At 32.8% G+C, this 16,384-nt stretch overlaps 1 non-coding gene across 1 annotated transcript; it reads left to right on the forward strand.

The window, feature by feature from the left end:
* Positions 1-14,808: 14,808 nt before the first annotated feature.
* On the forward strand, positions 14,809-14,916 carry LOC112798708 (small nucleolar RNA R71). The gene has a single exon (XR_003200307.1). It is a non-coding gene; the product is annotated as a small nucleolar RNA R71 (small nucleolar RNA).
* Positions 14,917-16,384: the final 1,468 nt, after the last annotated feature.

The following is a 16,384-nucleotide window of genomic DNA, read 5'->3' on the forward strand; positions in this document are numbered from 1 at the left end:
ATACTAAAAATTATATTCTAAATTTTAAATTATAAATACTAAATTTTAATAATATAAAAATAAAATATTAATTTAAAATATTAGCTAATATTAATAAAAACATATTAGCTGTCTAACACTTTTCTATTTATTAAACTGATTTTATAATGGAGACCTAGACTAGATCTTTAATTTCTAAACTAAAACTAACCAAAAGTCAAAATATACATAGAGACAAAAAACTGAATTTCACCAATTTATAAGTCTCATTCACTTCGCTGGTACACGCACCGAGGCAATGTCTCTTGACTTTTTAGCTTGAGAAGTGAAGCAACAAGCCAACAAGGAAAAGCAAGAGAAATAAAATGGCTAACAAGTACAATTCTCATTAAAAACGAGGTAAGATCATGCTTTGAACTAAATTAAACCATGCCCAACATTGTATTATTTAGTTCACGCACCATGTAGCTATATAGGATAGCTATGGCGGCTCCACTATCCTTTTTTAACTATTAACTAAGAAACAATTAAAACGAAAAGTTTATTTGAACTGACGATATTCTAAACAATGATTCTCGAGCCACGTGCATGTTCTAATCTTGGGTGAACCCTGTTCTCTTCATGCCAAATTGGTGGAACCTAAAGAAATATTATTTTATTATTGACCTAAATATAAAGGATTTGTTTGGATGAATTTTTAAAAAAAATTTTATAATTATTTTATTTTAAAAAATTTTATAAAAAATAAAAATAATTTTATGTTTAGATATTTTATATAAAATTTTTTTATTTATCAATTATATTTGGGTATAATAATATAAAAATATTTTTTATTTATCTATTATATAAAATATATCTTTTTTTTAAAAAAATACTTCTCAAAAAAATATTTTTTATTTTTTTCAATATTTTTATTTTTATCACTAAAAATTTATCAAATACGTGCTAAAAGATAAAAAAAATTATTAAAAAAATTTCTTTTTCTATTAACTTAAACAATCCTCAAACAAATACAAAAGTCAAATATTTTGTGAAAATATTGAAATAAATAAACCTTTTATTGAAAATATATATATTGTGGCTCTCTGGCATTTAAGGGAATATATTCCCCACTACACACCTTTTGCCAAAGCTGTTTCTTTGATAAACAGAAATAGGGGTAGAAATAGATAGAATAGGATAGAATATAATTAAGGTGAAAACGTAAGTGCAGTCGACTTTACGTGAAGTTGATAGTCGAGAGCTTATTTAAACACAACATTTAGTTTTTGTATATATTATAATATCAAATATTATTTGTTTGTAATTAAGAAATTCAGTTATTAATTTAGTGGCACTAATTATTTGTGTAAAATACAAAAATTTAGATTCAAATCTTTATTTATTTATTCTATATATATATATATATATATATATATATATATATATATATATTTTATGAACATTACATATTATATATTAAGAAGGTCGATTAGACGGATAGATCGAGTAAGTTCGGTACTCAAATTAGATCTTATTCGTTATGGGTTGATTTTTAATTCACTCTGATTGGATTAGAACAGGTTCAACATATATCCGCAGATGTGGGTTGTGTTACTAATCTTACTAGAAGCTAGTGTATTAAAATATTAATTCTCGGATAATATTATCCACGCATCTTCAAATTCAATATTCTATTATTCTTAACCGTTATTCTAATTGCTAAATAACCAATTTTTTCAAGTTTTGTTCTTTGAAAATAGTCTTACCATTTTTCAGAAGGTGGTGTCCTTATTGTACATTGTCCAATCCCTTGTGGAAGCAAAACCCTAATATCCGTACGTATATGCTTCTTATTAAAACGTAAATCACTAAATCATAATCTACTTACATACACTGGTCAAACAAATTATAAAAGGTCAGCTTTTGTTTTAAAGAATAACAAATGCAATGTCCAAAATACTTGTCATGTTTTCTAAAATAATTCATGCATGACACATAAATATATAATTTTTCATACAAATATATTAATATACATTAAAATCAATCACTAATATAAATATATATTAAAAATAAATTAAATTATATATATTTATACACAAATATATAATTATTGATTTATTGTGTACAAATGTTTATTTATTTTTCTCTAATTCTTTTTCCTGTTAACCTTCTAAAACTGATGGAAACAGTTGATTGTTCGAAAATTGGCGCAAACAGCTTATTGGTGTATATAAAGGAATGCTAAGCGTCATTTATTTTGGTATTTTATAATCATTAATTAGTTATCAACAGTATTTTTAATGGTATGAAATTATATTTAATAATAAAAAATCATTCATTTTTTTTATAGTTAAGTACTAGCCAAAAAATACAAAAATTACTTATTCTCTAGACTTTTCCATTAATATATATACATCTGGCATAAAGAGACATTTTTTATTAATTAATAACCAATAAATATATAGACTATAATATAGCGACATATATGTCACTGTTGATTACAAATTTCTCCATACTTCAGAAAGATTCATTAATTAATGAATGCAGCATTATTTAGCTAGGTTTGATTTTGTTAGTTTAATTTAGTGAGGTTCTTCATTAAAAATTAAAGTAGACTACTAGATTTAGAGCCTCATCACGAGCTACATATCAAGTTGTGCATATGCTGCCACGTGAAGAGTGTCTTCTTGATGGGTCCAGAGATTACAAGTGTGTCTTTGGTTGCAAAATAAAACAAAATCTTGATTACATAATATATAGTTCCAGCTATCAAATTTTGAATCTTCTTCATGTATCACTAATTAAATCAATTATTATTGTGTACCACAGAAATTTCTGCTCTTTATTAATTAATTAACTACTTCATTATTTGGATTTTGGTTAAATGATAATAGTAATAATAATAATAAATATAACGTTTATTTTTTGTTTTTAAATTTTATTAAAAATTTTAAAAATATTTCTAAATTTTATTTTATTTTAATTTTATTCCTTGCATTTTTAATTTGTATCAATTGTATTCTTCCCGACTAAATTTTCAAAAGACTTAAAAGACAAATATAACTACTTGACAACTAAACTTGATTTATTTGTATTAAAAATTATTTTTGATCAATTCAATTAAATTTTTTAAAAAATTAACTTCTAAAAGATACATTTGATGAAAAAAAAAAATACTTTAATAGTAACAATAATAATAATATGCACTCTACCAAAATCTTGTTACATGAATTAACATGGATGATACTTTTGGAGAACAGCAGCATCAGTTATATATCTCTGTGACAGGATTATATTCATGGTACCTAAATTGTGGCCTTCAATTATATCATGTCCCAATTATTGTGTGATATCATTTCACACACACTAAAGAATCACACTACATATTTTGTAACTATTTATATAATACTTCTCAGCCTCTTAAAGTACTCTTTGAGCACATAAACATATCTTTTAGAAAAATGTGAGTTTTTAAACTAAATAAAATAATGGTAATATATAATTCCGAAAAATCACAAAGGCTACAATCACAAAGTTGAATGTATGTACGGGTTCAATGACTATAGTTGCATCAAAGTTGTAATTGTAATGGCTATGATATATTCAGTCAATTGAATATAAATATATATATATATATATTCTAAAAACTTATGTTTTTAAAAGTTGTAATATTGTTTGAAGATATTATTACAAATTTTTTAATAATAAATAATACAAGTTTATATAAATATATTAATTATATATGCTTATATTTGTGAATAATTTGAATTCATAATATATGTTATAGGTATTTAAAAACAGTATTATACCCTAGTATTACTGACAAGTTATTATTTATATATTCATTCTTGTGTAGTGTTATATATTCATAAATAGGTATAGTTAGTACGTAGTTAATATTATACTTGTATATATATAAAATACTTTCTACAAATATGATTTTTTAAAAAAAAAATATTTTACATAAAATAAAAACAACGACAAGCATTGCACTTACTACAATGTCAAATTTATAATTTTAAAATAATAAAATATTTATTAACACAAATCTAACTCTTAAATTTATAATTTAAAAAAATTATAAACATAAATTTGATCCATAAATTTTTTATTCTCAAAATCTGACTCTTACATTTTTTTTACTTCACTTTCATAATTTTATAATATACTTTTCATTTTTACAGTATTTAGTATTTACGCACTCTTCTCTAATATTAAAAATAAAAAGTGACTTATTGCGGTGCAGCTCCAACTGCAATTTAAAACGTAGCTTACGCTTTCACTAAATCACTATCGCCTTTTGAGTTTAGAGAGAGAAAGAGAGAAAGGAGGGGCCGGGGGAACTTGCATCAGAAGGCATTTACTACAGCAAAAATAGTTGCTTTAAAATGGAGTAATGCATGCATGCGCTGTCTCCGCATGCTACCATTTAATTAATTCTTAGCATGTGATGGATGTTGACTTCATATGTACAACAATTGTAGTTTACTGTAGTGTACTGGTTAGATTGGATGAATTCAACTTCAAAAATACATCATTCTTTAATTTCTTCAAATTTTTTTAAAATTATTTTTCTCAAGTAAAAAGAGCCACGTGAATAACTATAGTTTTAATATATTTTTTAAATAAAAACTATTTTAAAGTTTGTTGAAATTTTTTATATTTTTTATTTTATATTCATTTTTTTAAATAACAGATTAAATTTTAAATTTTTAGTCATAACAATTTTGATATTATATTATAAAATTATTTTAAAAAATAAACTAAATTACAAATAAATAATTATATTTTTAATATAAATAAACTTGCTATTAGGCTAAACAAACAAGAAACATTAAGACAAAATTATAAAGATATAAAATTATATTTAACAAATAAAATATAAAGATAAATATTATATTTAAAGATATTAAATTAATATATTATATATTTTTTTGACAAAAAAAATAAAAATACTAATAAGAGATATAATTTATTTTTTATTATTTTTATTAATTTTATAATTATATTTTTTATTATTATATATTTTTTAAATATTTATATAAAAAATAATAATAAATTAAATTTTTATAATTTATTTTTTAATCTTATTTTTAGTATTCTATTTTGTTCTATCCTCATAAACAAATACAGTCTTATTGTTTGAGAGAATAGTCTCTCTCGAGTTACACCTGTTGAACTGTTGAAATACCCAAAGACAACGTATCACAACCGCATGCGCCACCATTAGACGTTCTGATGTTCTACGGCTTCCAAATTAAGCCTCCCTAGCTAGGATCTATATATGGGTAATCCCATTGATTATATTGATTCGATCAACTCTGACTCGATGATTAATTTAATTGGATCTAGTAGTAGCAATTAGGTAACTGAGTCCGATCTATATATGCATGGTTGAGTATCATGTCAATAAAGTTGGAATAGGATCGGTTACTTACAACTAGTCATAAACAAATTTGTCCTTCTTTAATTAACTATCCAATGTTAATTTATCACATAATTCTCGTTTTGAATATAAAAGGTTTTTATATCTAACAACCTATACCAATTATCAATCTATAGGTATTTATACAACGTACTAGATATAGTGTATGTTTGGATTACAGTTTTTAAATTAGAGTTTGCATAAAATTGATTTTGATGATAAGTTAGTTTGGGTTAACGTGATTTATGTTTGGTAATCTTTATATCAAAATTGATTATAGTAAAATAAATGTTGTTTGGATTATATTACTCAAAATCACTTTTAGATGAAAAATTACTAAAATAGACATCAATTTTATATACCTACAAAATCAAAATACTATAAAAAATAATATAAAAAATATTTATCATATAAATAAAATAAATACAATAAAAAATAAAAATATAAAAGAGAGTACTATAAATTTTATAATGTCACACAAAAAAAATATTCTATAATTTTTTTTAGTATCGTCAGTACTCTTTAATTTAGTATTATTTTAGACTATAAATTTTTATTATTTATGACTCTATTGTTACTTATAATTAATTTTTTATTTATTTTGTCCTTTTTCTATAAGATCATAATTTATATTATTCAAAATTTTGATAATAAACGTAGTATATAATAATTATAATTACAATTACAAATTTTACAAATTCAGAATAAAAAATAAAAAAATTAATACAAAACAAAAATAGAGTACATCAAAGAATAGAAAAAAAATTATACAGATAAGAAATAATAAAAATTCCATAAAACCAACAACATATATCATATGAACAAAAAAATACCATAAAACGTAAATAAAATTCATATGAATAAAATCAAATAAAAATAAAAAAATTCAATATATTAGTGATTGAAATAAATCTAAACGATTTTGATGAAAAAATGGAACTAAAAAATTATGAAGAAGTAGGAAGAACTACAAAGAATGACTGTGAAGATAATAGTTACTAGTATCATTCTTATAGAAGAAAATGAAGGGTAGGATTGGTAAAAAAAGAAATATTTTAGCTTCTCCTAAACATGAAACGTGAAACGTGAAACGCAGAAGCTACAAATTTGAGCTTCTCCTAAGCGTGGGTTCAGAGGCAGAATCAATTCTGCGTTCACAAAGATAAAAATTGCCAAACATCAAAGTGAAACTTTCAAGAAGCTCAAACGGACTTCTCTCCTCCCCAACGTGTTTGACAAACACACCCATAGTAATTTATATATCTTTACTTATCAATTTAAAATTTTTATGACTAAAAAATTAAATTTGATATTTATTAAAAGAAATTCAGTGTGTACGATAAATAAAAAGAAAAATATTTATATAATAATTTACATAAATTCAAAACAAAACTCATGAATAACATATTAAATACAATAATACTCTACATTTATAAAAATTAAATTTAACCAAGCCATTCAAGCATTTTTTTTAAACCCCCTTCCTCCACAAATTTATATAAAATACACGTGCGCTTCCTCCTTCTCCTATTAACATAACAGAATTACATAAAGTTTTTTCTTCAACTAAAACATTCTTCAATGTTAATGATATGCAATATTCTGCATTGCAATTTTTGGAGCTACTCTCGTCGTTCTTTTCTTTTATGCTACTTGTCGTTCTTCTCTGCTACTCATTGTTCTTCTTCCTATTCTTTTACATTTTTTTCTTCGATCTGTGGATTTATCTTATTCGTTTTCAGATTTCAATAGGCAATCAAAACAATGAATGATTCAACTTTAAATCAGTTGAATGAGAGCGATTTGGATTGTTCTTCTTAATCCTATCAAGCGGACGGAGTTTTGATTATTCAATTTTGAATAAAATTGAATGGAATGCAATTGCTAATTTGAATTGAATTGAATTGAAATGATAATCTCTAAATTGTAAACACAGGTGTTTTGAATTTGATTTTATATATACAATGTTTGATTCATTTAGCATTATACATTGTTTTCGCTTTGATTTATATTTTTGGTTCATTATGCAGGCAGTTGTTCAAATTTAAATTTATATAATGGACAATGTTCCGTTCATTTAGTACTACACAATGGTTTCGCTTTAATAATATGTTCGGTCCATTATGCAAACAGTTGTTCGAATTTGAATTTATATAATGGACAATGTTCCGTTCATTTAGTACTATATAATGGTTTCGCTTTAATAATATGTCCGGTTCATTCTACAGTCCAGGTGTGTTGCAGATGAACAATTTGTTCCAAAGGTTGGGATGACTTTCAAGACACTAGAAGAAGCTGGAAAGTTTTACAAAAACTATTCTAAACTTGCCAATTTTTCTACCAAAATAAGGAACACGACTCGGAAGAGAGATGAGATTAAGAATCAACTAATCGTATGCAGTAGAGAGGGCAGGTAGAAATCCAAGATATCTCAAACTCTAAAGACAAACCCCTCAGCCGGCATAAACTGTCCAGCTAGGATTTACGTACACATATTGAAGGACGTCAGTCTTTAGACAATTTCCAAAGTTGTTTTGAATCATTCACACCCCTGCTGTCCAAATTGAACAGAAATGCTCAAACAACACAGGCAGCTAAGCATGTTTGTGCGTCGCACCATCAAAAACAACGAGGAAGCCAGAATCAGACCGAGCAAAACTTAGCAATCATTTGTAACAGCAGTGGGCAGTCATCGACTTATCGGGAACTAAGTTTTATGAAAAAAATGTGAGGAATTACATCACAAGGAAAGTATGAAATGTGTCCGAATAAAACGATGCCAAAGAATTCGGGAAGTACCTATTAAGAATGAAAGAGAAGAATCAAAATTTCTTTTTCGAGCTCAACCTCGAAGGCGATCACTCTATCAGAAATGCATTCTAGCCAATGCAAGAAGCAGAGTTGCATGTGAGTATTTTGGAGATATCGTTTCATTCAACACCACGTACAACACAAACAGGTATTTGGTTCACCGAAATTAAGTCTTAGGTTCACACAGGCAACACATTTTGGTTCATAACAGATGACAGTGTCCATTTTTGCAGGTTCAATCTAGTTTTTTGTTCTTTTGTGGGCGTGAATCACCACGCTCAGTCGACCTTTCTCGGATGTGCTCTGATAAAAAATGAGGACATCCAATCATTCAAATGGCTATTCGAGTATTGGCTCCGTTGCATGGGAGGGAAGACACCAAAAGGCATTTTCACCGATCAATGCGCATCGATGCAAAGGGCCATCGAGATGTGCATGCCAACAACAATTCACCGGTAGTGCATCTGGCACATTGGTGCACGAAATTGTGATCATCAATGGCGCCATCAACATGGTACACACAATTGTAATCTCAACTCTTTATCACAACTTCGCACAACTAACCAGCAAGTGTACTGAGTCGTCCAAGTAATAAACCTTATGCGAGTAAGGGTCGATCCCACAGAGATTGTTGGTATAAAGCAAGCTATGGTCACCTTGTAAATCTTAGTCAGGCAAACTCAAATGGATATGAATGATGAATAAAACATAAAGATAAAGATAGAGATACTTATGTAATTCATTGGTGGGAATTTCAGATAAGCGTATGAAGATGCTTGATCCCTTCCGTCTCTCTGCTTTCCTACTGTCTTCATCCAATCCTTCTTACTCCTTTCCATGGCAAGCTGTATGCAAGGGTTTCACCGTTGTCAGTGGCTACCTCCCATCCTCTCAGTGGAAATGTTCAACGCACCCTGTCACGGCACGGCTATCCATCTGTCGGTTCTCAATCAGGCCGGAATAGAATCCAGTGATTCTTTTGCGTCTGTCACTAACGCCCCGCCCTCAGGAGTTTGAAGCTCGTCACAGTCATTCAATCATTAAATCCTACTCAGAATACCACAGACAAGGTTTAGACCTTCTGGATTCTCTTGAATGCCGCCATCAGTTCTAGCTTATACCACGAAGATTCCGGTTAAAGAATCCAAGAGATATCCACCCAATCTAAGGTAGAACGGAGGTAATTGACAGTCACACGTTCATAGGTGAGAATGATGATGAGTGTCACGGATCATCACATTCATCAAGTTGAAGAACAAGTGATATCTTAGAACAAGAACAAGCGGAATTGAATAGAAGAACAATAGTAATTGCATTAATACTCGAGGTACAGCAGAGCTCCACACCTTAATCTATGGTGTGTAGAAACTCCACCGTTGAAAATACATAAGAACAAGGTCTAGGCATGGCCGAATGGCCAGCCTCCCAATGATCAAAAGATCTAAAGATCAAAAGATTCCAAAGATCAGAAGATTATAATACAATAGTAAAAGGTCCTACTTATAGAGAACTAGTAGCCTAGGATTTACAGAGATGAGTAAATGACATAAAAATCTACTTCCGGGCCCACTTGGTGTGTGCTTGGGCTGAGCATTGAAGCATTTTCATGTAGAGACTCTTCTTGGAGTTAAACGCCAGCTTTGGTGCCAGTTTGGGCGTTTAACTCCCATCCTTGTGCCAGTTCCGGCGTTTAACGCTGGGAATTCTATGGGTGACTTTGAACGCCGGTTTGGGCTATTAAATCTTGGGAAAAGTATGGACTATCATATATTGCTGGAAAGCCCAGGATGTCTACTTTCCAACGCCGTTGAGAGCGCGCCAATTGGGCTTCTGTAGCTCCAGAAAATCTACTTCGAGTGCAGGGAGGTCAGAATCCAACAGCATCTGCAGTCCTTTTTAGTCTCTGAATCAGATTTTTGCTCAGGTCCCTCAATTTCAGCCAGAAAATATCTGAAATCACAGAAAAACACACAAACTCATAGTAAAGTCCAGAAAAGTGAATTTTAACTAAAAACTAATAAAAATATACTAAAAACTAACTAGATCATACTAAAAACATACTAAAAACAATGCCAAAAAGCGTATAAATTATCCGCTCATCACAACACCAAACTTAAATTGTTGCTTGTCCTCAAGCAACTGAAAATCAAATAAGATAAAAAGAAGAGAATATGCAATGAATTCCAAAAACATCTATGAAGATCAGTATTAATTAGATGAGCGGGACTTTTAGCTTTTTGCCTCTGAACAGTTTTGGCATCTCACTCTATCCTTTGAAATTCAGAATGATTGGCTTCTTTAGGAACTCAGAATCCAGATAGTGTCATTGATTTTCCTAGTTAAGTATGATGATTCTTGAACACAGCTACTTATTGAGTCTTGGCCGTGGCCCAAAGCACTCTGTCTTCCAGTATTACCACCGGATACATACATGCCACAGACACATAATTGGGTGAACCTTTTCAGATTGTGACTCAGCTTTGCTAGAGTCCCCAATTAGAGGTGTCCAGGGTTCTTAAGCACACTCTTTTTGCCTTGGATCACAACTTTATTTCTTCCTTTTTCTTTCTTTTTTCTTTCTTTCTTTTTCTTTCTCTCTTTTTTTTTTGTATTCACTGCTTTTCTTGCTTCAAGAATCATTTTTATGATTTTTCAGATCCTCAGTAACATGTCTCCTTTTTCATTATTCTTTCAAGAGCCAACATTCATGAACCACAAATTCAAAAGACATATGCACTGTTTAAGCATACATTCAGAAAACAAAAGTATTGCCACCACATCAAAATAATTAAACTGTTATAAAATTCAAAATTCATGCAATTCTTCTCTTTTTCAATTAAGAACATTTTTCATTCAAGAGAGGTGATGGATTCATAGGACATTCATAACTTTTAAGGCATAGACACTAAGACACTAATGATCACAAGACACAAACATAGATAATCATAAGCACTAAAATTCGAAAAACAGAAAAATAAAGAACAAGGAAATTAAAGAACGGGTCCACCTTAGTGATGGCGGCTTGTTCTTCCTCTTGAAGATCCTATGGAGTGCTTGAGCTCCTCAATGTCTCTTCCTTGTCTTTGTTGCTCCTCTCTCATGATTCTTTGATCTTCTCTAGTTTCATGGAGGAGAATGGAATGTTCTTGGTGCTCCACCCTTAGTTGTCCCATGTTGGAACTCAATTCTCCTAGGGAGGTGTTTAGTTGCTCCCAATAGTTTTGTGGAGGAAAGTGCATCCCTTGAGGCATCTCAGGGATTTGATGATGAGAGGGATCTCTTGTTTGCTCCATCCTCTTCTTAGTGATGGGCTTGTCCTCATCAATGGGGGTGTCTCCCTCTATGTCAACTCCAACTGAATAACAGAGGTGACAAATGAGATGAGGGAAGGCTAACCTTGCCAAGGTAGAGGACTTGTCCGCCACCTTATAAAGTTCTTGAGCTATAACCTCATGAACTTCTATTTCTTCTCCAATCATGCTGCTATGAATCATGATAGCCCGGTCTATAGTAACTTCGGACCGGTTGCTAGTGGGAATGATTGAGCGTTGGATAGACTCCAACCATCCTCTAGCCACGGGCTTGAGGTCATGCCTTCTCAATTGAACCGGCTTTCCTCTTGAATCTCTCTTCCATTGGGCGCCCTCTTCACAGATGTCTATGAGGACTTGGTACAACCTTTGATCAAAGTTGACCCTTCTAGTGTAAGGATGTTCATCTCCTTGCATCATGGGCAAGTTGAATGCCAACCTTACATTTTCCGGACTAAAATCCAAGTATTTCCCCCGAACCATAGTAAGCCAATTCTTTGGATCCGGGTTTACACTTTGGTCGTGGTTTTTGGTGATCCATGCATTGGCATAGAACTCTTGAACCATTAAGATTCCGACTTGTTGAATGGGGTTGGTAAGAACTTCCCAACCTCTTCTTCGGATCTCATGTCGGATCTCCGGATATTCACTCTTTTTGAGTTTGAAAGGGACCTCGGGGATCACCTTCTTCAAGGCCACAACTTCATAGAAGTGGTCTTGATGCACCCTTGAGATGAATCTCTCCATCTCCCATGACTCGGAGGTGGAAGCTTTTGCCTTCCCTTCCCTCTTTCTAGAGGTTTCTCCGGCCTTGGATGCCATAAATGGTTATGGAAAAACAAAAAGTAATGCTTTTACCACACCAAACTTAAAAGGTTTGCTCGTCCTCGAGCAAAAGAAGAAAGAAGAGAGTAGAAGAAGAAGAAGAAATAGAGGAGATGGAGATGGCCTTGTGGTTCGGCCATGTATGGGTGAGTTTGGGTGGGAAAGTGGTTTGAATTTGAATGGTGGGGTAGGTGGGGTTTTATGAAGGATGGATGTGAGTGGTGAAGAGAAAGATGGGATTTGATAGGTGAAGGGTTTATGGGGAAGAGGTGTTGAGGTGATTGGTGAATGGGTGAAGAAGAGAGAGAGTGGTGGGGTAGGTGGGGATCCTGTGGGGTCCACAGATCCTGAGGTGTCAAGGAAAAGTCATCCCTGCACCAAGTGGCTAGCAAAATTGCTCCCTGTGCCAATTCTGGCGTTAAACGCTGGGATGGTGCCCCTTTCTGGCGTTTAACGCCAACTTCTTGCCCTTTTCTGGCGTTTAACGCCAGTCTGGTGCCCCTTTCTGGCGTTAAACGCCCAGAAGGGTGCCAGATTGGGCGTTAAACACCCAACTACTAGCCTTACTGGTGTTTAAACGCCAGCAGGATCTTCCTCCAGGGTGTGCTGTTTTTCTTTCTGTTTTTCATTCTGTTTTTGCTTTTTCAATTGATTTTGTGACTTCTCATGATCATCTACCTACAGAAAACATAACAAAGGAAAATAGATAAAATATAACATTGGGTTGCCTCCCAACAAGCGCTTCTTTAATGTCAGTAGCTTGACAGAGGGCTCTCATGGAGCCTCACAGATGCTCAGAGCAATGTTGGAACCTCCTAACACCAAACTTAGAGTTTGAATGTGGGGGTTCAACACCAAACTTAGAAGCTAGTTGTGGCCTCCCAACACCAAACTTAGAGTTTGACTGTGGGGGCTCTGTTTGGCTCTGTTTTGAGAGAAGCTCTTCATGCTTCCTCTCCATGATGACAGAGGGATATCCTTGAGCCTTAAACACAAAGGATTCTTCATTCACTTGAATGATCAATTCTCCTCTATCAACATCAATCACAGCCTTTGCTGTGGCTAGGAAGGGTCTGCCAAGGATGATGGATTCATCCATGCACTTCCCAGTCTCTAAGGACTATGAAATCAGCAGGGATGTAATGGTCTTCAACCTTTACCAGAACATCCTCTACAAGTCCATAGGCTTGTTTTCTTGAGTTGTCTGCCATCTCTAGTGAGATTTTTGCAGCTTGCACCTCAAAGATTCCTAGCTTCTCCATTACAGAGAGAGGCATGAGGTTTACACTTGACCCTAGGTCACACAAGGCCTTCTTGAAGGTCATGGTGCCTATGGTACAAGGTATTGAAAACTTCCCAGGATCCTGTCTCTTTTGAGGTAATTTCTGCCTAGATAAGTCATCCAGTTCTTTGGTGAGCAAAGGGGGTTCATCCTCCTAAGTCTCATTTCCAAATAACTTGTCATTTAGCTTCATGATTGCTCCAAGGTATTTAGCAACTTGCTCTTCAGTGACATACTCATCCTCTTCAGAGGAAGAATACTCATCAGAGCTCATGAATGGCAAAAGTAAGTCCAATGGGATCTCTATGGTCTCATTTTGAGCCTCAGATTCCCATGGTTCCTCATTGGGGAACTCGTTGGAGGTCAGTGGACGTCCATTGAGGTCTTCCTCAGTGGCGTTCACTGCCCCTTCCTCCTCTCCAAATTCAGCCATGTTGATGGCCTTGCACTCTCCTTTTGGATTTTCTTCTGTATTGCTTGGAAGAGTACTAGGAGGGAGTTCAGTAATTTTCTTGCTCAGCTGACCCACTTGTGCCTCCAAATTTCTAATGGAGGACCTTGTTTCAGTCATGAAACTTTGAGTGGTTTTGATTAGATCAGAGACCATGGTTGCTAAGTCAGAAGTGTTCTGCTTAGAATTCTCTGTCTGTTGCTGAGAAGATGATGGAAAAGGCTTGCCACTGCTAAAACCTGTTTCTTCCACCACTACTATTGTTGAAACCTTGTTGAGGTCTCTGTTGATCCTTCCATGAGAGATTTGGATGATTTCTCCATGAAGGATTATAGGTGTTTCCATAGGGTTCTCCCATGTAATTCACCTCTTCCATTGAAGGGTTCTCAGGATCATAAGCTTCTTCTTCAGATGAAGCCTCCTTAGTACTACCTGGTGCGTTATGCATTCCAGACAGACTTTGAGAAATCATATTGACTTGCTGAGTCAATATTTTGTTTTGAGCCAATATGGCATTCAGAGTGTCAATCTTAAGAACTCCTTTCTTCTGATTTGTCCCATTATTCACAGGATTCCTTTCAGAAGTGTACATGAATTGGTTATTTACAACCATTTCAATTAGTTCTTGAGCTTCTGTAGGCGTCTTCTTCAGATGAAGAGATCCTCCAGCAGAGCTATCCAAAGACATCTTGGACAGTTCAGACAGACCATCATAGAAAATACCCATGATGCTCCATTCAGAAAGCATATCAGAGGGACACTTTCTGATCAATTGTTTGTATCTTTCCCAAGCTTCATAGAGGGATTCTCCTTCCTTCTGTCTGAAGGTTTGGACTTCCACTCTAAGCTTACTCAATTTTTGAGGTGGAAAGAACTTTGCCAAGAAGGCATTGACTAGCTTTTCCCAAGAGTTCAAGCTTTCTTTAGGTTGTGAGTCCAACCATGTCCTAGCTCTGTCTCTTACAGCAAAAGGGAATAGCATAAGTCTATAGACCTCAGGGTCAACCCCATTAGTCTTGACAGTGTCACAGATTTGCAAGAATTCAGCTAAAAACTGATGAGGATCTTCCAATGGAAGTCCATGGAACTTGCAATTCTGTTGCATTAGAGAAACTAATTGAGGCTTAAGCTCAAAGTTGTTTGCTCCAATGGCAGGGATAGAGATGCTTCTCCCATAGAAGTCGGGAGTAGGTGCAGTAAAGTCACCCAGCACCTTCCTTGCATTGTTGGCATTGTTGTTGTTTTCGGCTGCCATGGGTTCTTCTTCTTTGAAGATTTCTGTTAGGTCCTCTACAGAGAATTGTGTCTTAGCTTCTCTTAGCTTTCGCTTCAAGGTCCTTTCAGGTCCAGGGTCAGCCTCAACAAGAATGCTTTTGTCTTTGCTTCTGCTCATATGAAAGAGAAGAAAACAAGGAAATATGGAATCCTCTATGTCACAGTATAGAGATTCCTTGAGGTGTCAGAAGAAAAGAAAAATAGAAGGCAGAAGTAGAAAATTCGAACTTATCAAAGAAGATGGAGTTCGAATTTTGCATTAAGGAATAGTGTTAGTCCATAAATAGAAGGAGGTGAGAAGAGGGGAAGAAATTTTCGAAAATTAAGTAAAAGATTTTGAAAACATTTTGAAAAACTTTAATTGATTTTCGAAAACCATGATTGAGAAAGAAGTAAAGTGATTTTTGAAAAAGATTTTGAAATTAGAAATCAAAAAGATTTGATTGAAAACTATTTTGAAAAAGATGTGATTAGGAAGATATGATTGAAAATTTATGGTTTTAAAAAGATGTGATTGAGAAGATATGATTTGAAAAAGATTTGATTTTGAAAAAATTTTGAAAACTTGAAAAAAATTTGCATTGAAAACAGAATCTTCCCTCTTGTGCCATCCTGGCGTTAAACGCCCAGAATGGTGAACATTCTGGTGTTTAACGCCCAAACTACTACCCTTTTGGGCATTAAACGCCCAGCCAAGCACCCTGGCTGGCGTTTAAACGCCAGTTTGCCTTCCTCATTGGGCGTTTTTGAACGCCCAGCTTTTTCTGTGTAATTCCTCTGCAGTATGTTCTGAATCTTCAATTCTCTTGTATTATTGACTTGAAAAGACACAATTTAAAAATATTTTTGGATTTTTAATAATAAGGAATAATTAAAATGCAACTAAAATCAAATAACAATGCATGCAAGACACCAAACTTAGCAGTTTGTATACTACTGACACTAACAAAATGAGAATGCATATCAGAAACAACAAAACACTCAAGTCAAGAGAATTTAAAGATCAGAGTAATGAAATCATCAAGAACATCTTGAAGATCACT

Source organism: Arachis hypogaea, chromosome 4 (assembly GCF_003086295.3).
Source record: "Arachis hypogaea cultivar Tifrunner chromosome 4, arahy.Tifrunner.gnm2.J5K5, whole genome shotgun sequence".
Taxonomy (NCBI): Eukaryota; Viridiplantae; Streptophyta; class Magnoliopsida; order Fabales; family Fabaceae; genus Arachis; species Arachis hypogaea.